The following is a 27,026-nucleotide window of genomic DNA, read 5'->3' on the forward strand; positions in this document are numbered from 1 at the left end:
AGATCAGGAGCCTTCAGAGGAGTGGCATGGGATCGCTGGAGCTATTCTGGCAGGGCTCTCACCTCATTTGCCTAAGAATGTCACAAGGCATGCTGGGTGCAGAAAATCTTCGCCTTCCCCTCTCACAGTCAGTCATAGGGGAAAGTCAAGGCCCTCTCAGTCACTAGCCATGTCACGCCTTTGTCAAGACAGAAGCACCCCCACCCGCTCCTTCTCTGTGATCCTGCGCTACCATGCTCAGGTTTTGGACTTACCTGGGAGCCAGAGGTGCACCCGGTGAGGGCTTGCCCGGTATGAGCGTTTGGGAGCGTTCGGGATGTGAGTGGACTTAGGACTGGAAGTTCTGTCCATTCGAAGCAGCCAACCTTCCTGCTGCAGACAGGGGCTGTTCCCTTGGGTTTCTTTCACCTTGCTTTCGGATAAATTTGGTTGTATGCTGCAGTTGCCTGCGATGACTACAAGGTGGCGCTGCTTTCAGGTAAGAGCACAAATATGCAGAAAATGTTGGGGACTTTTGCCACATTTATCGGTGGTGGGTCTCGCACATTTTTTCCAGGGGAGAGATATTGACCTGAAACACTTTTTACTGCAGAGATGCTGCAGTTCTAAAGGCTGGTTGGGCAGAAGGGCTTAGCCGTTTCATTGCCTGCCCCCCTGCAGCCCATATATTACCAGCAGTTGTGAGTGGTGACTGCTGTTTGTAAAATATAAAAATTTCAGGACATAGAAAGTCGCAGACTGGGCTTTTGGGATGCCTGCCTATGTCTTTGTTTATTATTTATCTAATAGCTGAGTAATCTGGTCAAGATATTTCTCTTTTTTTTAACATATTGCGTTAGAATAGCTACAGCTTGCTTAATGTATATATATTAGCACTGCGTTGGCCGGGAATCGAACCCGGGTCAACTGCTTGGAAGGCAGCTATGCTCACCACTATACCACCAACGATCCATGCCATATGTTTTTTTTAAACTCTAGACATCACAACCCTGAGTTCAATGACTATATTGCACCAGTATCAGAGGTATTTTTGGTTTACAGACCAACATGAAAATCAGGAAAAAAGTTCTTGCAACTGCTAAGGAACTGGAGATTGAAACCAATGCAAAAGCTGCGCAGAAAAGGAGAAAGGGAAAGCAGCAGTTCAAATCATTGAAATAAGCATATATTGGCAGCAAGGGAAAAACAGCAGGGTAGAGAAAGAAAACAGCTCCACGAAATTCACAGGAGATTGATAATAACAGGACAAAAAAAGGGAATAATAACGTTCCAAGCAGCCTCAGAAAGAAGTGCGAGGGTCCCATCTTTCGTTAATGGTCATAACTGTGCATCATTTCCTTTGAAGTGTAGGGTTGATTCTCTGACCATCTGTCTCCCTGACTTTGAGCAGAGACCGATAGTTGAGCAGTCTCTTCCCACAAAAAGCTGGCACAAGCCTGCTGTTTTCCGCTCTGGCAGCGTGGAAACGAGAGAGTGGTCCTCACAAGAAAAAAAATCAATCCATGCTAGCAGAGGATGGTTTCGATCCATCGACCTCTGGGTTATGGGCCCAGCACGCTTCCGCTGCGCCACTCTGCTTCCTGCTCAAAATGCTGTGGTTATGCAGATCAGGAGCCTTCAGAGGAGTGGCATGGGATCGCTGGAGCTATTCTTGCAGGGCTCTCACCTCATTTGCCTAAGAATGTCACAAGGCATGCTGGGTGCAGAAAATCTTCGCCTTCCCCTCTCACAGTCAGTCATAGGGGAAAGTCAAGGCCCTCTCAGTCACTAGCCATGTCACGCCTTTGTCAAGACAGAAGCACCCCCACCCGCTCCTTCTCTGTGATCCTGCGCTACCGTGCTCAGGTTTTGGCCTTACCTGGGAGCCAGAGGTGCACCAGGTGAGGGCTTGAGTGTTTGGGAGCGTTCGGGACGTGAGTGGACTTAGGACTGGAAGTTCTGTCCATTCGAAGCAGCCAACCTTCCTGCTGCAGACAGGGGCTGTCCCCTTGGGTTTCTTTCACCTTGCTCTCGGATAAATTTGGTTGTATGCTGCAGTTGCCTGCGATGACTACAAGGTGGCGCTGCTTTCAGGTAAGAGCACAAATATGCATAAAATGTTGGGGACTTTTGCCACATTTATCGGTGGTGGGTCTCGCACATTTTTTCCAGTGGAGAGATATTGACCTGAAACACTTTTTACTGCAGAGATGCTGCAGTTCTAAAGGCTGGTCGGGCAGAAGGGCTTAGCCGTTTCATTGCCTGCCCCCCTGCAGCCCATTTATTACCAGCAGTTGTGAGTGGTGACTGCTGTTTGTAAAATATTTAAAAAAATTCAGGACATAGAAAGTCGCAGACGGGGCTTTTGGGATGCCTGCCTATGTCTTTGTTTATTATTTATCTAATAGCTGAGTAATCTGGTCAAGATATTTCTCTTTTTTTTAACATATTGCGTTAGAATAGCTACAGCTTGCTTAATGTATAAATATTAGCACTGCGTTGGCCGGGAATCAAACCCGGGTCAACTGCTTGGAAGGCAGCTATGCTCACCACTATACCACCAACTCTCCATGGCATATGTTTTTTTAAACTCTAGACATCACAACCCTGAGTTCAATGACTATATTGCACCAGTATCAGAGGTATTTTTGGTTTACAGACCAACATGAAAATCAGGAAAAAAGTTCTTGCAACTGCTAAGGAACTGGAGATTGAAACCAATGCAAAAGCTGCGCAGAAAAGGAGAAAGGGAAAGCAGCAGTTCAAATCATTGAAATAAGCATATATTGGCAGCAAGGGAAAAACAGCAGGGTAGAGAAAGAAAACAGCTCCACGAAATTCACAGGAGATTGATAATAGCAGGACAAAAAAAGGGAATAATAACGTTCCAAGCAGGCTCAGAAAGAAGTGCGAGGGTCCCATCTTTCTTTAATGGTCATAACTGTGCATCATTTCCTTTGAAGTGTAGGGTTGATTCTCTGACCATCTGTCTCCCTGACTTTGAGCAGAGACCGATAGTTGAGCAGTCTCTTCCCACAAAAAGCTGGCACAAGCCTGCTGTTTTCCGCTCTGGCAGCGTGGAAACGAGAGAGTGGTCCTCACAAGAAAAAAAAACAATCCATGCTAGCAGAGGATGGTTTCGATCCATTGACCTCTGGGTTATGGGCCCAGCACGCTTCCGCTGCGCCACTCTGCTTCTTGTTCAAAATGCTGTGGTTATGCAGATCAGGAGCCTTCAGAGGAGTGGCATGGGATCGCTGGAGCTATTCTGGCAGGGCTCTCACCTCATTTGCCTAAGAATGTCACAAGGCATGCTGGGTGCAGAAAATCTTCGCCTTCCCCTCTCACAGTCAGTCATAGGGGAAAGTCAAGGCCCTCTCAGTCACTAGCCATGTCACGCCTTTGTCAAGACAGAAGCACCCCCACCCGCTCCTTCTCTGTGATCCTGCGCTACCATGCTCAGGTTTTGGCCTTTCCTGGGAGCCAGAGGTGCACAAGGTGAGGGCTTGCCCGGTATGAGCGTTTGGGAGCGTTCGGGACGTGAGTGGACTTAGGACTGGAAGTTCTGTCCATTCAAAGCAGCCAACCTTCCTGCTGCAGACAGGGGCTGTTCCCTTGGGTTTCTTTCACCTTGCTCTCGGATAAATTTGGTTGTATGCTGCAGTTGCCTGCGATGACTACAAGGTGGCGCTGCTTTCAGGTAAGAGCACAAATATGCAGAAAATGTTGGGGACTTTTGCCACATTTATCGGTGGTGGGTCTCGCACATTTTTTCCAGGGGAGAGATATTGACCTGAAACACTTTTTACTGCAGAGATGCTGCAGTTCTAAAGGCTGGTCGGGCAGAAGGGCTTAGCCGTTTCATTGCCTGCCCCCCTGCAGCCCATTTATTACCAGCAGTTGTGAGTGGTGACTGCTGTTTGTAAAATATAAAAATTTCAGGACATAGAAAGTCGCAGACGGGGCTTTTGGGATGCCTGCCTATGTCTTTGTTTATTATTTATCTAATAGCTGAGTAATCTGGTCAAGATATTTCTCTTTTTTTTTAACATATTGCGTTAGAATAGCTACAGCTTGCTTAATGTATAAATATTAGCACTGCGTTGGCCGGGAATCGAACCCGGGTCAACTGCTTGGAAGGCAGCTATGCTCACCACTATACCACCAACGCTCCATGCCATAGGTTTTTTTTTAACTCTAGACATCACAACCCTGAGTTCAATGACTATATTGCACCAGTATCAGAGGTATTTTTGGTTTACAGACCAACATGAAAATCAGGAAAAAAGTTCTTGCAACTGCTAAGGAACTGGAGATTGAAACCAATGCAAAAGCTGCGCAGAAAAGGAGAAAGGGAAAGCAGCAGTTCAAATCATTGAAATAAGCATATATTGGCAGCAAGGGAAAAACAGCAGGGGAGAGAAAGAAAACAGCTCCACGAAATTCACAGGAGATTGATAATAACAGGACAAAAAAAGGGAATAATAACGTTCCAAGCAGCCTCAGAAAGAAGTGCGAGGGTCCCATCTTTCGTTAATGGTCATAACTGTGCATCATTTCCTTTGAAGTGTAGGGTTGATTCTCTGACCATCTGTCTCCCTGACTTTGAGCAGAGACCGATAGTTGAGCAGTCTCTTCCCACAAAAAGCTGGCACAAGCCTGCTGTTTTCCGCTCTGGCAGCGTGGAAACGAGAGAGTGGTCCTCACAAGAAAAAAAATCAATCCATGCTAGCAGAGGATGGTTTCGATCCTTCGACCTCTGGGTTATGGGCCCAGCACGCTTCCGCTGCGCCACTCTGCTTCCTGCTCAAAATGCTGTGGTTATGCAGATCAGGAGCCTTCAGAGGAGTGGCATGGGATCGCTGGAGCTATTCTGGCAGGGCTCTCACCTCATTTGCCTAAGAATGTCACAAGGCATGCTGGGTGCAGAAAATCTTCGCCTTCCCCTCTCACAGTCAGTCATAGGGGAAAGTCAAGGCCCTCTCAGTCACTAGCCATGTCACGCCTTTGTCAAGACAGAAGCACCCCCACCCGCTCCTTCTCTGTGATCCTGCGCTACCATGCTCAGGTTTTGGCCTTACCTGGGAGCCAGAGGTGCACCCGGTGAGGGCGAGCGTTCGGGACGTGAGTGGACTTAGGACTGGAAGTTCTGTCCATTCGAAGCAGCCAACCTTCCTGCTGCAGACAGGGGCTGTTCCCTTGGGTTTCTTTCACCTTGCTCTCGGATAAATTTGGTTGTATGCTGCAGTTGCCTGCGATGACTACAAGGTGGCGCTGCTTTCAGGTAAGAGCACAAATATGCAGAAAATGTTGGGGACTTTTGCCACATTTATCGGTGGTGGGTCTCGCACATTTTTTCCAGGGGAGAGATATTGACCTGAAACACTTTTTACTGCAGAGATGCTGAGGTAAAGGCTGGTCGGGCAGAAGGGCTTAGCCGTTTCATTGCCTGCCCCCCTGCAGCCCATTTATTACCAGCAGTTGTGAGTGGTGACTGCTGTTTGTAAAATATAAAAATTTCAGGACATAGAAAGTCGCAGACGGGGTTTTTGGGATGCCTGCCTATGTCTTTGTTTATTATTTATCTAATAGCTGAGTAATCTGGTCAAGATATTTCTCTTTTTTTTAACATATTGCGTTAGAATAGCTACAGCTTGCTTAATGTATAAATATTAGCACTGCGTTGGCCGGGAATCGAACCCGGGTCAACTGCTTGGAAGGCAGCTATGCTCACCACTATACCACCAACGCTCCGTGGCATATGTTTTTTTTAAACTCTAGACATCACAACCCTGAGTTCAATGACTATATTGCACCAGTATCAGAGGTATTTTTGGTTTACAGACCAACATGAAAATCAGGAAAAAAGTTCTTGCAACTGCTAAGGAACTGGAGATTGAAACCAATGCAAAAGCTGCGCAGAAAAGGAGAAAGGGAAAGCAGCAGTTCAAATCATTGAAATAAGCATATATTGGCAGCAAGGGAAAAACAGCAGGGTAGAGAAAGAAAACAGCTCCACGAAATTCACAGGAGATTGATAATAGCAGGACAAAAAAAGGGAATAATAACGTTCCAAGCAGCCTCAGAAAGAAGTGCGAGGGTCCCATCTTTCGTTAATGGTCATAACTGTGCATCATTTCCTTTGAAGTGTAGGGTTGATTCTCTGACCATCTGTCTCCTTGACTTTGAGCAGAGACCGATAGTTGAGCAGTCTCTTCCCACAAAAAGCTGGCACAAGCCTGCTGTTTTCCGCTCTGGCAGCGTGGAAACGAGAGAGTGGTCCTCACAAGAAAAAAAATCAATCCATGCTAGCAGAGGATGGTTTCGATCCATCGACCTCTGGGTTATGGGCCCAGCACGCTCCCGCTGCACCACTCTGCTTCCTGCTCAAAATGCTGTGGTTATGCAGATCAGGAGCCTTCAGAGGAGTGGCATGGGATCGCTGGAGCTATTCTGGCAGGGCTCTCACCTCATTTGCCTAAGAATGTCACAAGGCATGCTGGGTGCAGAAAATCTTCGCCTTCCCCTCTCACAGTCAGTCATAGGGGAAAGTCAAGGCCCTCTCAGTCACTAGCCATGTCACGCCTTTGTCAAGACAGAAGCACCCCCACCCGCTCCTTCTCTGTGATCCTGCGCTACCATGCTCAGGTTTTGGCCTTACCTGGGAGCCAGAGGTGCACCCAGTGAGGGCTTGCCCGGTATGAGCGTTTGGGAGCGTTCAGGACGTGAGTGGACTTAGGACTGGAAGTTCTGTCCATTCGAAGCAGCCAACCTTCCTGCTGCAGACAGGGGCTGTTCCCTTGGGTTTCTTTCACCTTGCTCTCGGATAAATTTGGTTGTATGCTGCAGTTGCCTGCGATGACTACAAGGTGGCGCTGCTTTCAGGTAAGAGCACAAATATGCAGAAAATGTTGGGGACTTTTGCCACATTTATCGGTGGTGGGTCTCGCACATTTTTTCCAGGGGAGAGATATTGACCTGAAACACTTTTTACTGCAGAGATGCTGCAGTTCTAAAGGCTGGTCGGGCAGAAGGGCTTAGCCGTTTCATTGCCTGCCCCCCTGCAGCCCATTTATTACCAGCAGTTGTGAGTGGTGACTGCTGTTTGTAAAATATAAAAATTTCAGGACATAGAAAGTCGCAGACGGGGCTTTTGGGATGCCTGCCTATGTCTTTGTTTATTATTTATCTAATAGCTGAGTAATCTGGTCAAGATATTTCTCTTTTTTTTAACATATTGCGTTAGAATAGCTACAGCTTGCTTAATGTATAAATATTAGCACTGCGTTGGCCGGGAATCGAACCCGGGTCAACTGCTTGGAAGGCAGCTATGCTCACCACTATACCACCAACGCTCCGTGGCATATGTTTTTTTTAAACTCTAGACATCACAACCCTGAGTTCAATGACTATATTGCACCAGTATCAGAGGTATTTTTGGTTTACAGACCAACATGAAAATCAGGAAAAACGTTCTTGCAACTGCTAAGGAACTGGAGATTGAAACCAATGCAAAATCTGCGCAGAAAAGGAGAAAGGGAAAGCAGCAGTTCAAATCATTGAAATAAGCATATATTGGCAGCAAGGGAAAAACAGCAGGGTAGAGAAAGAAAACAGCTCCACGAAATTCACAGGAGATTGATAATAGCAGGACAAAAAAAGGGAATAATAACGTTCCAAGCAGGCTCAGAAAGAAGTGCGAGGGTCCCATCTTTCGTTAATGGTCATAACTGTGCATCATTTCCTTTGAAGTGTAGGGTTGATTCTCTGACCATCTGTCTCCCTGACTTTGAGCAGAGACCGATAGTTGAGCAGTCTCTTCCCACAAAAAGCTGGCACAAGCCTGCTTTTTTCCGCTCTGGCAGCGTGGAAACGAGAGAGTGGTCCTCACAAGAAAAAAAATCAATCCATGCTAGCAGAGGATGGTTTCGATCCATCGACCTCTAGGTTATGGGCCCAGCACGCTTCCGCTGCGCCACTCTGCTTCCTGCTCAAAATGCTGTGGTTATGCAGATCAGGAGCCTTCAGAGGAGTGGCATGGGATCGCTGGAGCTATTCTGGCAGGGCTCTCACCTCATTTGCCTAAGAATGTCACAAGGCATGCTGGGTGCAGAAAATCTTCACCTTCCCCTCTCACAGTCAGTCATAGGGGAAAGTCAAGGCCCTCTCAGTCACTAGCCATGTCACGCCTTTGTCAAGACAGAAGCACCCCCACCCGCTCCTTCTCTGTGATCCTGCGCTACCATGCTCAGGTTTTGGCCTTACCTGGGAGCCAGAGGTGCACCCGGTGAGAGCGTTCGGGACGTGAGTGGACTTAGGACTGGAAGTTCTGTCCATTCGAAGCAGCCAACCTTCCTGCTGCAGACAGGGGCTGTTCCCTTGGGTTTCTTTCACCTTGCTCTCGGATAAATTTGGTTGTATGCTGCAGTTGCCTGCGATGACTACAAGGTGGCGCTGCTTTCATGTAAGAGCACAAATATGCATAAAATGTTGGGGACTTTTGCCACATTTATCGGTGGTGGGTCTCGCACATTTTTTCCAGGGGAGAGATATTGACCTGAAACACTTTTTACTGCAGAGATGCTGCAGTTCTAAAGGCTGGTCGGGCAGAAGGGCTTAGCCGTTTCATTGCCTGCCCCCCTGCAGCCCATTTATTACCAGCAGTTGTGAGTGGTGACTGCTGTTTGTAAAATATAAAAATTTCAGGACATAGAAAGTCGCAGACGGGGCTTTTGGGATGCCTGCCTATGTCTTTGTTTATTATTTATCTAATAGCTGGGTAATGTGGTCAAGATATTTCTCTTTTTTTTAACATATTGCGTTAGAATAGCTACAGCTTGCTTAATGTATGAATATTAGCACTGCGTTGGCCGGGAATCAAACCCGGGTCAACTGCTTGGAAGGCAGCTATGCTCACCACTATACCACCAACGCTCCATGGCATATGTTTTTTTTAAACTCTAGACATCACAACCCTGAGTTCAATGACTATATTGCACCAGTATCAGAGGTATTTTTGGTTTACAGACCAACATGAAAATCAGGAAAAAAGTTCTTGCAACTGCTAAGGAACTGGAGATTGAAACCAATGCAAAAGCTGCGCAGAAAAGGAGAAAGGGAAAGCAGCAGTTCAAATCATTGAAATAAGCATATATTGGCAGCAAGGGAAAAACAGCAGGGTAGAGAAAGAAAACAGCTCCACGAAATTCACAGGAGATTGATAATAGCAGGACAAAAAAAGGGAATAATAACGTTCCAAGCAGGCTCAGAAAGAAGTGCGAGGGTCCCATCTTTCTTTAATGGTCATAACTGTGCATCATTTCCTTTGAAGTGTAGGGTTGATTCTCTGACCATCTGTCTCCCTGACTTTGAGCAGAGACCGATAGTTGAGCAGTCTCTTCCCACAAAAAGCTGGCACAAGCCTGCTGTTTTCCGCTCTGGCAGCGTGGAAACGAGAGAGTGGTCCTCTCAAGAAAAAAAATCAATCCATGCTAGCAGAGGATGGTTTCGATCCATCGACCTCTAGGTTATGGGCCCAGCACGCTTCCGCTGCGCCACTCTGCTTCCTGTTCAAAATGCTGTGGTTATGCAGATCAGGAGCCTTCAGAGGAGTGGCATGGGATCGCTGGAGCTATTCTGGCAGGGCTCTCACCTCATTTGCCTAAGAATGTCACAAGGCATGCTGGGTGCAGAAAATCTTCGCCTTCCCCTCTCACAGTCAGTCATAGGGGAAAGTCAAGGCCCTCTCAGTCACTAGCCATGTCACGCCTTTGTCAAGACAGAAGCACCCCCACCCGCTCCTTCTCTGTGATCCTGCGCTACCATGCTCAGGTTTTGGCCTTACCTGGGAGCCAGAGGTGCACCCGGTGAGGGCTTGCCCGGTATGAGCGTTTGGGACGTGAGTGGACTTAGGACTGGAAGTTCTGTCCATTTGAAGCAGCCAACCTTCCTGCTGCAGACAGGGGCTGTTCCCTTGGGTTTCTTTCACCTTGCTCTCGGATAAATTTGGTTGTATGCTGCAGTTGCCTGCGATGACTACAAGGTGGCGCTGCTTTCAGGTAAGAGCACAAATATGCAGAAAATGTTGGGGACTTTTGCCACATTTATCGGTGGTGGGTCTCGCACATTTTTTCCAGGGGAGAGATATTGACCTGAAACACTTTTTACTGCAGAGATGCTGCAGTTCTAAAGGCTGGTCGGGCAGAAGGGCTTAGCCATTTCATTGCCTGCCCCCCTGCAGCCCATTTATTACCAGCAGTTGTGAGTGGTGACTGCTGTTTGTAAAATATAAAAATTTCAGGACATAGAAAGTCGCAGACGGGGCTTTTGGGATGCCTGCCTATGTCTTTGTTTATTATTTATCTAATAGCTGAGTAATCTGGTCAAGATATTTCTCTTTTTTTTAACATATTGCGTTAGAATAGCTACAGCTTGCTTAATGTATAAATATTAGCACTGCGTTGGCCGGGAATCGAACCCGGGTCAACTGCTTGGAAGGCAGCTATGCTCACCACTATACCACCAACGCTCCGTGGCATATGTTTTTTTTAAACTCTAGACATCACAACCCTGAGTTCAATGACTATATTGCACCAGTATCAGAGGTATTTTTGGTTTACAGACCAACATGAAAATCAGGAAAAAAGTTCTTGCAACTGCTAAGGAACTGGAGATTGAAACCAATGCAAAAGCTGCGCAGAAAAGGAGAAAGGGAAAGCATTAGTTCAAATCATTGAAATAAGCATATATTGGCAGCAAGGGAAAAACAGCAGGGTAGAGAAAGAAAACAGCTCCACGAAATTCACAGGAGATTGATAATAGCAGGACAAAAAAAGGGAATAATAACGTTCCAAGCAGGCTCAGAAAGAAGTGCGAGGGTCCCATCTTTCTTTAATGGTCATAACTGTGCATCATTTCCTTTGAAGTGTAGGGTTGTTTCTCTGACCATCTGTCTCCCTGACTTTGAGCAGAGACCGATAGTTGAGCAGTCTCTTCCCACAAAAAGCTGGCACAAGCCTGCTGTTTTCCGCTCTGGCAGCGTGGAAACGAGAGAGTGGTCCTCACAAGAAAAAAAATCAATCCATGCTAGCAGAGGATGGTTTCGATCCATCGACCTCTGGGTTATGGGCCCAGCACGCTTCTGCTGCGCCACTCTGCTTCCTGTTCAAAATGCTGTGGTTATGCAGATCAGGAGCCTTCAGAGGAGTGGCATGGGATCGCTGGAGCTATTCTGGCAGGGCTCTCACCTCATTTGCCTAAGAATGTCACAAGGCATGCTGGGTGCAGAAAATCTTCGCCTTCCCCTCTCACAGTCAGTCATAGGGGAAAGTCAAGGCCCTCTCAGTCACTAGCCATGTCACGCCTTTGTCAAGACAGAAGCACCCCCACCCGCTCCTTCTCTGTGATCCTGCGCTACCATGCTCAGGTTTTGGCCTTACCTGGGAGCCAGAGGTGCACCCAGTGAGGGCTTGCCCGGTATGAGCGTTCGGGACGTGAGTGGACTTAGGACTGGAAGTTCTGTCCATTTGAAGCAGCCAACCTTCCTGCTGCAGACAGGGGCTGTTCCCTTGGGTTTCTTTCACCTTGCTCTCGGATAAATTTGGTTGTATGCTGCAGTTGCCTGCGATGACTACAAGGTGGCGCTGCTTTCAGGTAAGAGCACAAATATGCAGAAAATGTTGGGGACTTTTGCCACATTTATCGGTGGTGGGTCTCGCACATTTTTTCCAGGGGAGAGATATTGACCTGAAACACTTTTTACTGCAGAGATGCTGCAGTTCTAAAGGCTGGTCGGGCAGAAGGGCTTAGCCATTTCATTGCCTGCCCCCCTGCAGCCCATTTATTACCAGCAGTTGTGAGTGGTGACTGCTGTTTGTAAAATATAAAAATTTCAGGACATAGAAAGTCGCAGACGGGGCTTTTGGGATGCCTGCCTATGTCTTTGTTTATTATTTATCTAATAGCTGAGTAATCTGGTCAAGATATTTCTCTTTTTTTTAACATATTGCGTTAGAATAGCTACAGCTTGCTTAATGTATAAATATTAGCACTGCGTTGGCCGGGAATCGAACCCGGGTCAACTGCTTGGAAGGCAGCTATGCTCACCACTATACCACCAACGCTCCGTGGCATATGTTTTTTTTAAACTCTAGACATCACAACCCTGAGTTCAATGACTATATTGCACCAGTATCAGAGGTATTTTTGGTTTACAGACCAACATGAAAATCAGGAAAAAAGTTCTTGCAACTGCTAAGGAACTGGAGATTGAAACCAATGCAAAAGCTGCGCAGAAAAGGAGAAAGGGAAAGCAGCAGTTCAAATCATTGAAATAAGCATATATTGGCAGCAAGGGAAAAACAGCAGGGTAGAGAAAGAAAACAGCTCCACGAAATTCACAGGAGATTGATAATAGCAGGACAAAAAAAGGGAATAATAACGTTCCAAGCAGGCTCAGAAAGAAGTGCGAGGGTCCCATCTTTCTTTAATGGTCATAACTGTGCATCATTTCCTTTGAAGTGTAGGGTTGTTTCTCTGACCATCTGTCTCCCTGACTTTGAGCAGAGACCGATAGTTGAGCAGTCTCTTCCCACAAAAAGCTGGCACAAGCCTGCTGTTTTCCGCTCTGGCAGCGTGGAAACGAGAGAGTGGTCCTCACAAGAAAAAAAATCAATCCATGCTAGCAGAGGATGGCTTCGATCCATCGACCTCTGGGTTATGGGCCCAGCACGCTTCCGCTGCGCCACTCTGCTTCCTGTTCAAAATGCTGTGGTTATGCAGATCAGGAGCCTTCAGAGGAGTGGCATGGGATCGCTGGAGCTATTCTGGCAGGGCTCTCACCTCATTTGCCTAAGAATGTCACAAGGCATGCTGGGTGCAGAAAATCTTCGCCTTCCCCTCTCACAGTCAGTCATAGGGGAAAGTCAAGGCCCTCTCAGTCACTAGCCATGTCACGCCTTTGTCAAGACAGAAGCACCCCCACCCGCTCCTTCTCTGTGATCCTGCGCTACCATGCTCAGGTTTTGGCCTTACCTGGGAGCCAGAGTTGCACCCGGTGAGGGCTTGCCCGGTATGAGCGTTTGGGAGCGTTCAGGACGTGAGTGGACTTAGGACTGGAAGTTCTGTCCATTCGAAGCAGCCAACCTTCCTGCTGCAGACAGGGGCTGTTCCCTTGGGTTTCTTTCACCTTGCTCTCGGATAAATTTGGTTGTATGCTGCAGTTGCCTGCGATGACTACAAGGTGGCGCTGCTTTCAGGTAAGAGCACAAATATGCAGAAAATGTTGGGGACTTTTGCCACATTTATCGGTGGTGGGTCTCGCACATTTTTTCCAGGGGAGAGATATTGACCTGAAACACTTTTTACTGCAGAGATGCTGCGGTTCTAAAGGCTGGTCGGGCAGAAGGGCTTAGCCGTTTCATTGCCTGCCCCCCTGCAGCCCATTTATTACCAGCAGTTGTGAGTGGTGACTGCTGTTTGTAAAATATAAAAAATTCAGGACATAGAAAGTCGCAGACGGGGTTTTTGGGATGCCTGCCTATGTCTTTGTTTATTATTTATCTAATAGCTGAGTAATCTGGTCAAGATATTTCTCTTTTTTTTAACATATTGCGTTAGAATAGCTACAGCTTGCTTAATGTATAAATATTAGCACTGCGTTGGCCGGGAATCGAAGCCGGGTCAACTGCTTGGAAGGCAGCTATGCTCACCACTATACCACCAACGCTCCGTGGCATATGTTTTTTTTAAACTCTAGACATCAAAACCCTGAGTTCAATGACTATATTGCACCAGTATCAGAGGTATTTTTGGTTTACAGACCAACATGAAAATCAGGAAAAAAGTTCTTGCAACTGCTAAGGAACTGGAGATTGAAACCAATGCAAAAGCTGCGCAGAAAAGGAGAAAGGGAAAGCAGCAGTTCAAATCATTGAAATAAGCATATATTGGCAGCAAGGGAAAAACAGCAGGGTAGAGAAAGAAAACAGCTCCACGAAATTCACAGGAGATTGATAATAGCAGGACAAAAAAAGGGAATATTAACGTTCCAAGCAGCCTCAGAAAGAAGTGCGAGGGTCCCATCTTTCGTTAATGGTCATAACTGTGCATCATTTCCTTTGAAGTGTAGGGTTGATTCTCTGACCATCTGTCTCCCTGACTTTGAGCAGAGACCGATAGTTGAGCAGTCTCTTCCCACAAAAAGCTGGCACAAGCCTGCTGTTTTCCGCTCTGGCAGCGTGGAAACGAGAGAGTGGTCCTCACAAGAAAAAAAATCAATCCATGCTAGCAGAGGATGGTTTCGATCCATAGACCTCTGGGTTATGGGCCCAGCACGCTTCCGCTGCGCCACTCTGCTTCCTGTTCAAAATGCTGTGGTTATGCAGATCAGGAGCCTTCAGAGGAGTGGCATGGGATCGCTGGAGCTATTCTGGCAGGGCTCTCACCTCATTTGCCTAAGAATGTCACAAGGCATGCTGGGTGCAGAAAATCTTCGCCTTCCCCTCTCACAGTCAGTCATAGGGGAAAGTCAAGGCCCTCTCAGTCACTAGCCATGTCACGCCTTTGTCAAGACAGAAGCACCCCCACCCGCTCCTTCTCTGTGATCCTGCGCTACAATGCTCAGGTTTTGGCCTTACCTGGGAGCCAGAGGTGCGCCCGGTGAGGGCTTGCCAGGTATGAGCGTTCGGGACGTGAGTGGACTTAGGACTGGAAGTTCTGTCCATTCGAAGTAGCCAACCTTCCTGCTGCAGACAGGGGCTGTCACCTTGGGTTTCTTTCACCTTACTCTCGGATAAATTTGGTTGTATGCTGCAGTTGCCTGCGATGACTACAAGGTGGCGCTGCTTTCAGGTAAGAGCACAAATATGCAGAAAATGTTGGGGACTTTTGCCACATTTATCGGTGGTGGGTCTCGCACATTTTTTCCAGGGGAGAGATATTGACCTGAAACACTTTTTACTGCAGAGATGCTGCAGTTCTAAAGGCTGGTCGGGCAGAAGGGCTTAGCCGTTTCATTGCCTGCCCCCCTGCAGCCCATTTATTACCAGCAGTTGTGAGTGGTGACTGCTGTTTGTAAAATATAAAAATTTCAGGACATAGAAAGTCGCAGACAGGGCTTTTGGGATGCCTGCCTATGTCTTTGTTTATTATTTATCTAATAGCTGAGTAATCTGGTCAAGATATTTCTCTTTTTTTTTAACATATTGCGTTAGAATAGCTGCAGCTTGCTTAATGTATAAATATTAGCACTGCGTTGGCCGGGAATCGAACCCGGGTCAACTGCTTGGAAGGCAGCTATGCTCACCACTATACCACCAACGCTCCATGGCATATGTTTTTTTTAAACTCTAGACATCACAACCCTGAGTTCAATGACTATATTGCACCAGTATCAGAGGTATTTTTGGTTTACAGACCAACATGAAAATCAGGAAAAAAGTTCTTGCAACTGCTAAGGAACTGGAGATTGAAACCAATGCAAAAGCTGCGCAGAAAAGGAGAAAGGGAAAGCAGCAGTTCAAATCATTGAAATAAGCATATATTGGCAGCAAGGGAAAAACAGCAGGGTAGAGAAAGAAAACAGCTCCACGAAATTCACAGGAGATTGATAATAGCAGGACAAAAAAAGGGAATAATAACGTTCCAAGCAGGCTCAGAAAGAAGTGCGAGGGTCCCATCTTTGGTTAATGGTCATAACTGTGCATCATTTCCTTTGAAGTTTAGGGTTGATTCTCTGACCATCTGTCTCCCTGACTTTGAGCAGAGACCGAAAGTTGAGCAGTCTCTTCCCACAAAAAGCTGGCACAAGCCTGCTGTTTTCCGCTCTGGCAGCGTGGAAACGAGAGAGTGCTCCTCACAAGAAAAAAAATCAATCCATGCTAGCAGAGGATGGTTTCGATCCATCGACCTCTGGGTTATGGGCCCAGCACGCTTCCGCTGCGCCACTCTGCTTCCTGCTCAAAATGCTGTGGTTATGCAGATCAGGAGCCTTCAGAGGAGTGGCATGGGATCGCTGGAGCTATTCTGGCAGGGCTCTCACCTCATTTGCCTAAGAATGTCACAAGGCATGCTGGGTGCAGAAAATCTTCGCCTTCCCCTCTCACAGTCAGTCATAGGGGAAAGTCAAGGCCCTCTCAGTCACTAGCCATGTCACGCCTTTGTCAAGACAGAAGCACCCCCACCCGCTCCTTCTCTGTGATCCTGCGCTACCATGCTCAGGTTTTGGCCTTACCTGGGAGCCAGAGGTGCACCCGGTGAGGGCTTGCCCGGTATGAGCGTTCGGGACGTGAGTGGACTTAGGACTGGAAGTTCTGTCCATTCGAAGTAGCCAACCTTCCTGCTGCAGACAGGGGCTGTCACCTTGGGTTTCTTTCACCTTGCTCTCGGATAAATTTGGTTGTATGCTGCAGTTGCCTGCGATGACTACAAGGTGGCGCTGCTTTCAGGTAAGAGCACAAATATGCATAAAATGTTGGGGACTTTTGCCACATTTATCGGTGGTGGGTCTCGCACATTTTTTCCAGGGGAGAGATATTGACCTGAAACACTTTTTACTGCAGAGATGCTGCAGTTCTAAAGGCTGGTCGGGCAGAAGGGCTTAGCCGTTTCATTGCCTGCCCCCCTGCAGCCCATTTATTACCAGCAGTTGTGAGTGGTGACTGCTGTTTGTAAAATATAAAAATTTCAGGACATAGAAAGTCGCAGACAGGGCTTTTGGGATGCCTGCCTATGTCTTTGTTTATTATTTATCTAATAGCTGAGTAATCTGGTCAAGATATTTCTCTTTTTTTAACATATTGCGTTAGAATAGCTACAGCTTGCTTAATGTATAAATATTAGCACTGCGTTGGCCGGGAATCGAACCCGGGTCAACTGCTTGGAAGGCAGCTATGCTCACCACTATACCACCAACGCTCCATGGCATATGTTTTTTTTAAACTCTAGACATCACAACCCTGAGTTCAATGACTATATTGCACCAGTATCAGAGGTATTTTTGGTTTACAGACCAACATGAAAATCAGGAAAAAAGTTCTTGCAACTGCTAAAGAACTGGAGATTGAAACCAATGCAAAAGCTGCGCAGAAAAGGAGAAAGGGAAAGCAGCAGTTCAAATCATTGAAATAAGCATATATTGGCAGCAAGGGAAAAACAGCAGGGTAGAGAAAGAAAACAGCTCCACGAAATTCACAGGAGATTGATAATAGCAGGACAAAAAAAGGGAATAATAACGTTCCAAGCAGGCTCAGAAAGAAGTGCGAGGGTCCCATCTTTCTTTAATGGTCATAACTGTGCATCATTTCCTTTGAAGTGTAGGGTTGATTCTCTGACCATCTGTCTCCCTGACTTTGAGCAGAGACCGATAGTTGAGCAGTCTCTTCCCACAAAAAGCTGGCACAAGCCTGCTTTTTTCCGCTCTGGCAGCGTGGAAACGAGAGAGTGGTCCTCACAAGAAAAAAAATCAATCCATGCTAGCAGAGGATGGTTTCGATCCATCGACCTCTGGGTTATGGGCCCAGCACGCTTCCGCTGCGCCACTCTGCTTCCTGTTCAAAATGCTGTGGTTATGCAGATCAGGAGCCTTCAGAGGAGTGGCATGGGATCGCTGGAGCTATTCTGGCAGGGCTCTCACCTCATTTGCCTAAGAATGTCACAAGGCATGCTGGGTGCAGAAAATCTTCGCCTTCCCCTCTCACAGTCAGTCATAGGGGAAAGTCAAGGCCCTCTCAGTCACTAGCCATGTCACGCCTTTGTCAAGACAGAAGCACCCCCACCCGCTCCTTCTCTGTGATCCTGCGCTACCATGCTCAGGTTTTGGCCTTACCTGGGAGCCAGAGGTGCACCCGGTGAGGGCTTGCCCGGTATGAGCGTTCGGGACGTGAGTGGACTTAGGACTGGAAGTTCTGTCCATTCGAAGCAGCCAACCTTCCTGCTGCAGACAGGGGCTGTTCCCTTGGGTTTCTTTCACCTTGCTCTAGGATAAATTTGGTTGTATGCTGCAGTTGCCTGCGATGACTACAAGGTGGCACTGCTTTCAGGTAAGAGCACAAATATGCAGAAAATGTTGGGGACTTTTGCCACATTTATCGGTGGTGGGTCTCGCACATTTTTTCCAGGGGAGAGATATTGACCTGAAACACTTTTTACTGCAGAGATGCTGCAGTTCTAAAGGCTGGTCGGGCAGAATGGCTTAGCCATTTCATTGCCTGCTCCCCTGCAGCCCATTTATTACCAGCAGTTGTGAGTGGTGACTGCTGTTTGTAAAATATAAAAATTTCAGGACATAGAAAGTCGCAGACGGGGCTTTTGGGATGCCTGCCTATGTCTTTGTTTATTATTTATCTAATAGCTGAGTAATCTGGTCAAGATATTTCTCTTTTTTTTAACATATTGCGTTAGAATAGCTACAGCTTGCTTAATGTATAAATATTAGCACTGCATTGGCCGGGAATCGAACCCGGGTCAACTGCTTGGAAGGCAGCTATGCTCACCACTATACCACCAACACTCCGTGGCATATGTTTTTTTTAAACTCTAGACATCACAACCCTGAGTTCAATGACTATATTGCACCAGTATCAGAGGTATTTTTGGTTTACAGACCAACATGAAAATCAGGAAAAAAGTTCTTGCAACTGCTAAGGAACTGGAGATTGAAACCAATGCAAAAGCTGCGCAGAAAAGGAGAAAGGGAAAGCAGCAGTTCAAATCATTGAAATAAGCATATATTGGCAGCAAGGGAAAAACAGCAGGGTAGAGAAAGAAAACAGCTCCACGAAATTCACAGGAGATTGATAATAGCAGGACAAAAAAAGGGAATAATAACGTTCCAAGCAGGCTCATAAAGAAGTGCGAGGGTCCCATCTTTCTTTAATGGTCATAACTGTGCATCATTTCCTTTGAAGTGTAGGGTTGATTCTCTGACCATCTGTCTCCCTGACTTTGAGCAGAGACCGATAGTTGAGCAGTCTCTTCCCACAAAAAGCTGGCACAAGCCTGCTGTTTTCCGCTCTGGCAGCGTGGAAACGCGAGAGTGGTCCTCACAAGAAAAAAAATCAATCCATGCTAGCAGAGGATGGTTTCGATCCATCGACCTCTGGGTTATGGGCCCAGCACGCTTCCGCTGCGCCACTCTGCTTCCTGTTCAAAATGCTGTGGTTATGCAGATCAGGAGCCTTCAGAGGAGTGGCATGGGATCGCTGGAGCTATTCTGGCAGGGCTCTCCTCATTTGCCTAAGAATGTCACAAGGCATGCTGGGTGCAGAAAATCTTCGCCTTCCCCTCTCACAGTCAGTCATAGGGGAAAGTCAAGGCCCTCTCAGTCACTAGCCATGTCACGCCTTTGTCAAGACAGAAGCACCCCCACCCGCTCCTTCTCTGTGATCCTGCGCTACCATGCTCAGGTTTTGGCCTTACCTGGGAGCCAGAGGTGCACCCGGTGAGGGCTTGCCCGGTATGAGCGTTTGGGAGCGTTCAGGACGTGAGTGGACTTAGGACTGGAAGTTCTGTCCATTCAAAGCAGCCAACCTTCCTGCTGCAGACAGGGGCTGTTCCCTTGGGTTTCTTTCACCTTGCTCTCGGATAAATTTGGTTGTATGCTGCAGTTGCCTGCGATGACTACAAGGTGGCGCTGCTTTCAGGTAAGAGCACAAATATGCAGAAAATGTTGGGGACTTTTGCCACATTTATCGGTGGTGGGTCTCGCACATTTTTTCCAGGGGAGAGATATTGACCTGAAACACTTTTTACTGCAGAGATGCTGCAGTTCTAAAGGCTGGTCGGGCAGAAGGGCTTAGCCGTTTCATTGCCTGCCCCCCTGCAGCCCATTTATTACCAGCAGTTGTGAGTGGTGACTGCTGTTTGTAAAATATAAAAATTTCAGGACATAGAAAGTCGCAGACGGGGCTTTTGGGATGCCTGCCTATGTCTTTGTTTATTATTTATCTAATAGCTGAGTAATTTGGTCAAGATATTTCTCTTTTTTTTAACATATTGCGTTAGAATAGCTACAGCTTGCTTAATGTATAAATATTAGCACTGCGTTGGCCGGGAATCGAAGCCGGGTCAACTGCTTGGAAGGCAGCTATGCTCACCACTATACCACCAACGCTCCGTGGCATATGTTTTTTTTAAACTCTAGACATCAAAACCCTGAGTTCAATGACTATATTGCACCAGTATCAGAGGTATTTTTGGTTTACAGACCAACATGAAAATCAGGAAAAAAGTTCTTGCAACTGCTAAGGAACTGGAGATTGAAACCAATGCAAAAGCTGCGCAGAAAAGGAGAAAGGGAAAGCAGCAGTTCAAATCATTGAAATAAGCATATATTGGCAGCAAGGGAAAAACAGCAGGGTAGAGAAAGAAAACAGCTCCACGAAATTCACAGGAGATTGATAATAGCAGGACAAAAAAAGGGAATAATAACGTTCCAAGCAGCCTCAGAAAGAAGTGCGAGGGTCCCATCTTTCGTTAATGGTCATAACTGTGCATCATTTCCTTTGAAGTGTAGGGTTGATTCTCTGACCATCTGTCTCCCTGACTTTGAGCAGAGACCGATAGTTGAGCAGTCTCTTCCCACAAAAAGCTGGCACAAGCCTGCTGTTTTCCGCTCTGGCAGCGTGGAAACGAGAGAGTGGTCCTCACAAGAAAAAAAATCAATCCAGGCTAGCAGAGGATGGTTTCGATCCATCGACCTCTGGGTTATGGGCCCAGCACGCTTCGCTGCGCCACTCTGCTTCCTGTTCAAAATGCTGTGGTTATGCAGATCAGGAGCCTTCAGAGGAGTGGCATGGGATCGCTGGAGCTATTCTGGCAGGGCTCTCACCTCATTTGCCTAAGAATGTCACAAGGCATGCTGGGTGCAGAAAATCTTCGCCTTCCCCTCTCACAGTCAGTCATAGGGGAAAGTCAAGGCCCTCTCAGTCACTAGCCATGTCACGCCTTTGTCAAGACAGAAGCACCCCCACCCGCTCCTTCTCTGTGATCCTGCGCTACAATGCTCAGGTTTTGGCCTTACCTGGGAGCAAGAGGTGCACCCAGTGAGGGCTTGCCAGGTATGAGCGTTCGGGACGTGAGTGGACTTAGGACTGGAAGTTCTGTCCATTCGAAGCAGCCAACCTTCCTGCTGCAGACAGGGGCTGTCCCCTTGGGTTTCTTTCACCTTGCTCTCGGATAAATTTGGTTGTATGCTGCAGTTGCCTGCGATGACTACAAGGTGGCGCTGCTTTCAGGTAAGAGCACAAATATGCAGAAAATGTTGGGGACTTTTGCCACATTTATCGGTGGTGTGTCTCGCACATTTTTTCCAGGGGAGAGATATTGACCTGAAGCACTTTTTACTGCAGAGATGCTGCAGTTCTAAAGGCTGGTCGGGCAGAAGGGCTTAGCCGTTTCATTGCCTGCCCCCCTGCAGCCCATTTATTACCAGCAGTTGTGAGTGGTGACTGCTGTTTGTAAAATATAAAAATTTCAGGACATAGAAAGTCGCAGACAGGGCTTTTGGGATGCCTGCCTATGTCTTTGTTTATTATTTATCTAATAGCTGAGTAATCTGGTCAAGATATTTCTCTTTTTTTTAACATATTGCGTTAGAATAGCTACAGCTTGCTTAATGTATAAATATTAGCACTGCGTTGGCCGGGAATCAAACCCGGGTCAACTGCTTGGAAGGCAGCTATGCTCACCACTATACCACCAACGCTCCATGGCATATGTTTTTTTTAAACTCTAGACATCACAACCCTGAGTTCAATGACTATATTGCACCAGTATCAGAGGTATTTTTGGTTTACAGACCAACATGAAAATCAGGAAAAAAGTTCTTGCAACTGCTAAGGAACTGGAGATTGAAACCAATGCAAAAGCTGCGCAGAAAAGGAGAAAGGGAAAGCAGCAGTTCAAATCATTGAAATAAGCATATATTGGCAGCAAGGGAAAAACAGCAGGGTAGAGAAAGAAAACAGCTCCACGAAATTCACAGGAGATTGATAATAGCAGGACAAAAAAAGGGAATAATAACGTTCCAAGCAGCCTCAGAAAGAAGTGCGAGGGTCCCATCTTTCGTTAATGGTCATAACTGTGCATCATTTCCTTTGAAGTGTAGGGTTGATTCTCTGACCATCTGTCTCCCTGACTTTGAGCAGAGACCGAAAGTTGAGCAGTCTCTTCCCACAAAAAGCTGGCACAAGCCTGCTGTTTTCCGCTCTGGCAGCGTGGAAACGAGAGAGTGCTCCTCACAAGAAAAAAAATCAATCCATGCTAGCAGAGGATGGTTTTGATCCATCGACCTCTGGCTTATGGGCCCAGCACGCTTCCGCTGCGCCACTCTGCTTTCTGCTCAAAATGCTGTGGTTATGCAGATCAGGAGCCTTCAGAGGAGTGGCATGGGATTGCTGGAGCTATTCTGGCAGGGCTCTCACCTCATTTGCCTAAGAATGTCACAAGGCATGCTGGGTGCAGAAAATCTTCGCCTTCCCCTCTCACAGTCAGTCATAGGGGAAAGTCAAGGCCCTCTCAGTCACTAGCCATGTCACGCCTTTGTCAAGACAGAAGCACCCCCTCCCGCTCCTTCTCTGTGATCCTGCGCTACAATGCTCAGGTTTTGGCCTTACCTGGGAGCCAGAGGTGCACCCGGTGAGGGCTTGCCCGGTATGAGCGTTTGGGAGCGTTCGGGACGTGAGTGGACTTAGGACTGGAAGTTCTGTCCATTTGAAGCAGCCAACCGTCCTGCTGCAGACAGGGGCTGTCCCCTTGGGTTTCTTTCACCTTGCTCTCGGATAAATTTGGTTGTATGCTGCAGTTGCCTGCGATGACTACAAGGTGGCGCTGCTTTCAGGTAAGAGCACAAATATGCAGAAAATGTTGGGGACTTTTGCCACATTTATCGGTGGTGGGTCTCGCACATTTTTTCCAGGGGAGAGATATTGACCTGAAACACTTTTTACTGCAGAGATGCTGCAGTTCTAAAGGCTGGTCGGGCAGAAGGGCTTAGCCGTTTCATTGCCTGCCCCCCTGCAGCCCATTTATTACCAGCAGTTGTGAGTGGTGACTGCTGTTTGTAAAATATAAAAATTTCAGGACATAGAAAGTCGCAGACGGGGCTTTTGGGATGCCTGCCTATGTCTTTGTTTATTATTTATCTAATAGCTGAGTAATCTGGTCAAGATATTTCTCTTTTTTTTAACATATTGCGTTAGAATAGCTACAGCTTGCTTAATGTATAAATATTAGCACTGCGTTGGCCGGGAATCGAACCCGGGTCAACTGCTTGGAAGGCAGCTATGCTCACCACTATACCACCAACACTCCGTGGCATATGTTTTTTTTAAACTCTAGACATCACAACCCTGAGTTCAATGACTATATTGCACCAGTATCAGAGGTATTTTTGGTTTGCAGACCAACATGAAAATCAGGAAAAAAGTTCTTGCAACTGCTAAGGAACTGGAGATTGAAACCAATGCAAAAGCTGCGCAGAAAAGGAGAAAGGGAAAGCAGCAGTTCAAATCATTGAAATAAGCATATATTGGCAGCAAGGGAAAAACAGCAGGGTAGAGAAAGAAAACAGCTCCACGAAATTTACAGGAGATTGATAATAGCAGGACCAAAAAAGGGAATAATAACGTTCCAAGCAGCCTCAGAAAGAAGTGCGAGGGTCCCATCTTTCGTTAATGGTCATAACTGTGCATCATTTCCTTTGAAGTGTAGGGTTGATTCTCTGACCATCTGTCTCCCTGACTTTGAGCAGAGACCGATAGTTGAGCAGTCTCTTCCCACAAAAAGCTGGCACAAGCCTGCTGTTTTCCGCTCTGGCAGCGTGGAAACGAGAGAGTGGTCCTCACAAAAAAAAATAATCAATCCTTGCTAGCAGAGGAAGGTTTCGATCCATTGACCTCTGGGTTATGGGCCCAGCACGCTTCCGCTGCGCCACTCTGCTTCCTGCTCAAAATGCTGTGGTTATGCAGATCAGGAGCCTTCAGAGGAGTGGCATGGGATCGCTGGAGCTATTCTGGCAGGGCTCTCACCTCATTTGCCTAAGAATGTCACAAGGCATGCTGGGTGCAGAAAATCTTCGCCTTCCCCTCTCACAGTCAGTCATAGGGGAAAGTCAAGGCCCTCTCAGTCACTAGCCATGTCACGCCTTTGTCAAGACAGAAGCACCCCCACCCGCTCCTTCTCTGTGATCCTGCGCTACCATGCTCAGGTTTTGGCCTTACCTGGGAGCCAGAGGTGCACCCGGTGAGGGCTTGCCCGGTATGAGCGTTCGGGACGTGAGTGGACTTAGGACTGGAAGTTCTGTCCATTCGAAGCAGCCAACCTTCCTGCTGCAGACAGAGGCTGTTCCCTTGGGTTTCTTTCTCCTTGCTCTCGGATAAATTTGGTTGTATGCTGCAGTTGCCTGCGATGACTACAAGGTGGCGCTGCTTTCAGGTAAGAGCACAAATATGCAGAAAATGTTGGGGACTTTTGCCACATTTATCGGTGGTGGGTCTCGCACATTTTTACCAGGGGAGAGATATTGACCTGAAACACTTTTTACTGCAGAGATGCTGCAGTTCTAAAGGCTGGTCGGGCAGAAGGGCTTAGCCGTTTCATTGCCTGCCCCCCTGCAGCCCATTTATTACCAGCAGTTGTGAGTGGTGACTGTTGTTTGTAAAATATAAAAATTTCAGGACATAGAAAGTCGCAGACGGGGCTTTTGGGATGCCTGCCTATGTCTTTGTTTATTATTTATCTAATAGCTGAGTAATCTGGTCAAGATATTTCTCTTTTTTTTAACATATTGCGTTAGAATAGCTACAGCTTGCTTAATGTATAAATATTAGCACTGCGTTGGCCGGGAATCGAACCCGGGTCAACTGCTTGGAAGGCAGCTATGCTCACCACTATACCACCAACGCTCCGTGGCATATGTTTTTTTTAAACTCTAGACATCAAAACCCTGAGTTTAATGACTATATTGCACCAGTATCAGAGGTATTTTTGGTTTACAGACCAACATGAAAATCAGGAAAAAAGTTCTTGCAACTGCTAAGGAACTGGAGATTGAAACCAATGCAAAAGCTGCGCAGAAAAGGAGAAAGGGAAAGCAGCAGTTCAAATCATTGAAATAAGCATATATTGGCAGCAAGGGAAAAACAGCAGGGTAGAGAAAGAAAACAGCTCCACGAAATTCACAGGAGATTGATAATAGCAGGACAAAAAAAGGGAATAATAACGTTCCAAGCAGCCTCAGAAAGAAGTGCGAGGGTCCCATCTTTCGTTAATGGTCATAACTGTGCATCATTTCCTTTGAAGTGTAGGGTTGATTCTCTGACCATCTGTCTCCCTGACTTTGAGCAGAGACCGATAGTTGAGCAGTCTCTTCCCACAAAAAGCTGTCACAAGCCTGCTGTTTTCCGCTCTGGCAGCGTGGAAACGAGAGAGTGGTCCTCACAAGAAAAAAAATCAATCCATGCTAGCAGAGGATGGTTTCGATCCATCGACCTCTGGGTTATGGGCCCAGCACGCTTCCGCTGCGCCACTCTGCTTCCTGCTCAAAATGCTGTGGTTATGCAGATCAGGAGCCTTCAGAGGAGTGGCATGGGATTGCTGGAGCTATTCTGGCAGGGCTCTCACCTCATTTGCCTAAGAATGTCACAAGGCATGCTGGGTGCAGAAAATCTTCGCCTTCCCCTCTCACAGTCAGTCATAGGGGAAAGTCAAGGCCCTCTCAGTCACTAGCCATGTCACGCCTTTGTCAAGACAGAAGCACCCCCACCCGCTCCTTCTCTGTGATCCAGCGCTACAATGCTCAGGTTTTGGCCTTACCTGGGAGCCAGAGGTGCACCCGGTGAGGGCTTGCGCGGTATGAGCGTTTGGGAGCGTTCGGGACGTGAGTGGACTTAGGACTGGAAGTTCTGTCCATTCGAAGCAGCCAACCTTCCTGCTGCAGACAGGGGCTGTCCCCTTGGGTTTCTTTCACCTTGCTCTCGGATAAATTTGGTTGTATGCTGCAGTTGCCTGCGATGACTACAAGGTGGCGCTGCTTTCAGGTAAGAGCACAAATATGCAGAAAATGTTGGTTACTTTTGCCACATTTATCGGTGGTGTGTCTCGCACTTTTTTTCCAGGGGAGAGATATTGACCTGAAACACTTTTTACTGCAGAGATGCTGCAGTTCTAAAGGCTGGTCGGGCAGAAGGGCTTAGCCGTTTCATTGCCTGCCCCCCTGCAGCCCATTTATTACCAGCAGTTGTGAGTGGTGACTGCTGTTTGTAAAATATAAAAATTTCAGGACATAGAAAGTCGCAGACGAGGCTTTTGGGATGCCTGCCTATGTCTTTGTTTATTATTTATCTAATAGCTGAGTAATCTGGTCAAGATATTTCTCTTTTTTTTAACATATTGCGTTAGAATAGCTTCAGCTTGCTTAATGTATAAATATTAGCTCTGCGTTGGCCGGGAATCGAACCCGGGTCAACTGCTTGGAAGGCAGCTATGCTCACCACTATACCACCAACGCTCCTTGGCATATGTTTTTTTTAAACTCTAGACATCACAACCCTGAGTTCAATGACTATATTGCACCAGTATCAGAGGTATTTTTGGTTTACAGACCAACATGAAAATCAGGAAAAAAGTTCTTGCAACTGCTAAGGAACTGGAGATTGAAACCAATGCAAAAGCTGCGCAGAAAAGGAGAAAGGGAAAGCAGCAGTTCAAATCATTGAAATAAGCATATATTGGCAGCAAGGGAAAAACAGCAGGGTAGAGAAAGAAAACAGCTCCACGAAATTCACAGGAGATTGATAATAGCAGGACAAAAAAAGGGAATAATAACGTTCCAAGCAGGCTCAGAAAGAAGTGCGAGGGTCCCATCTTTCTTTAATGGTCATAACTGTGCATCATTTCCTTTGAAGTGTAGGGTTGATTCTCTGACCATCTGTCTCCCTGACTTTGAGCAGAGACCGATAGTTGAGCAGTCTCTTCCCACAAAAAGCTGGCACAAGCCTGCTGTTTTCCGCTCTGGCAGCATGGAAACGAGAGAGTGGTCCTCACAAGAA

General features: G+C 47.0%; 9 non-coding genes across 9 annotated transcripts; all 9 read right to left on the reverse strand.

Annotated features, from left to right (window-relative positions):
• Positions 1-4,078: 4,078 nt before the first annotated feature.
• TRNAG-UCC (transfer RNA glycine (anticodon UCC)) lies at positions 4,079-4,150 on the reverse strand. The gene has a single exon. It is a non-coding gene; the product is annotated as a tRNA-Gly (tRNA).
• A 1,508-nt stretch (positions 4,151-5,658) lies between these two features.
• Positions 5,659-5,730, reverse strand: TRNAG-UCC (transfer RNA glycine (anticodon UCC)). Its single transcript has one exon. It is a non-coding gene; the product is annotated as a tRNA-Gly (tRNA).
• Positions 5,731-7,262: 1,532 nt separating this feature from the next.
• On the reverse strand, positions 7,263-7,334 carry TRNAG-UCC (transfer RNA glycine (anticodon UCC)). Its single transcript has one exon. It is a non-coding gene; the product is annotated as a tRNA-Gly (tRNA).
• Positions 7,335-10,435: 3,101 nt separating this feature from the next.
• On the reverse strand, positions 10,436-10,507 carry TRNAG-UCC (transfer RNA glycine (anticodon UCC)). The gene has a single exon. It is a non-coding gene; the product is annotated as a tRNA-Gly (tRNA).
• A 1,522-nt stretch (positions 10,508-12,029) lies between these two features.
• Positions 12,030-12,101, reverse strand: TRNAG-UCC (transfer RNA glycine (anticodon UCC)). The gene has a single exon. It is a non-coding gene; the product is annotated as a tRNA-Gly (tRNA).
• Positions 12,102-15,228: 3,127 nt separating this feature from the next.
• TRNAG-UCC (transfer RNA glycine (anticodon UCC)) lies at positions 15,229-15,300 on the reverse strand. The gene has a single exon. It is a non-coding gene; the product is annotated as a tRNA-Gly (tRNA).
• A 1,521-nt stretch (positions 15,301-16,821) lies between these two features.
• Positions 16,822-16,893, reverse strand: TRNAG-UCC (transfer RNA glycine (anticodon UCC)). The gene has a single exon. It is a non-coding gene; the product is annotated as a tRNA-Gly (tRNA).
• A 7,916-nt stretch (positions 16,894-24,809) lies between these two features.
• Positions 24,810-24,881, reverse strand: TRNAG-UCC (transfer RNA glycine (anticodon UCC)). Its single transcript has one exon. It is a non-coding gene; the product is annotated as a tRNA-Gly (tRNA).
• Positions 24,882-26,413: 1,532 nt separating this feature from the next.
• Positions 26,414-26,485, reverse strand: TRNAG-UCC (transfer RNA glycine (anticodon UCC)). Its single transcript has one exon. It is a non-coding gene; the product is annotated as a tRNA-Gly (tRNA).
• Positions 26,486-27,026: the final 541 nt, after the last annotated feature.

This window comes from Pleurodeles waltl, unplaced genomic scaffold (genome assembly GCF_031143425.1).
Source record: "Pleurodeles waltl isolate 20211129_DDA unplaced genomic scaffold, aPleWal1.hap1.20221129 scaffold_69, whole genome shotgun sequence".
Lineage (NCBI taxonomy): Eukaryota > Metazoa > Chordata > Amphibia > Caudata > Salamandridae > Pleurodeles > Pleurodeles waltl.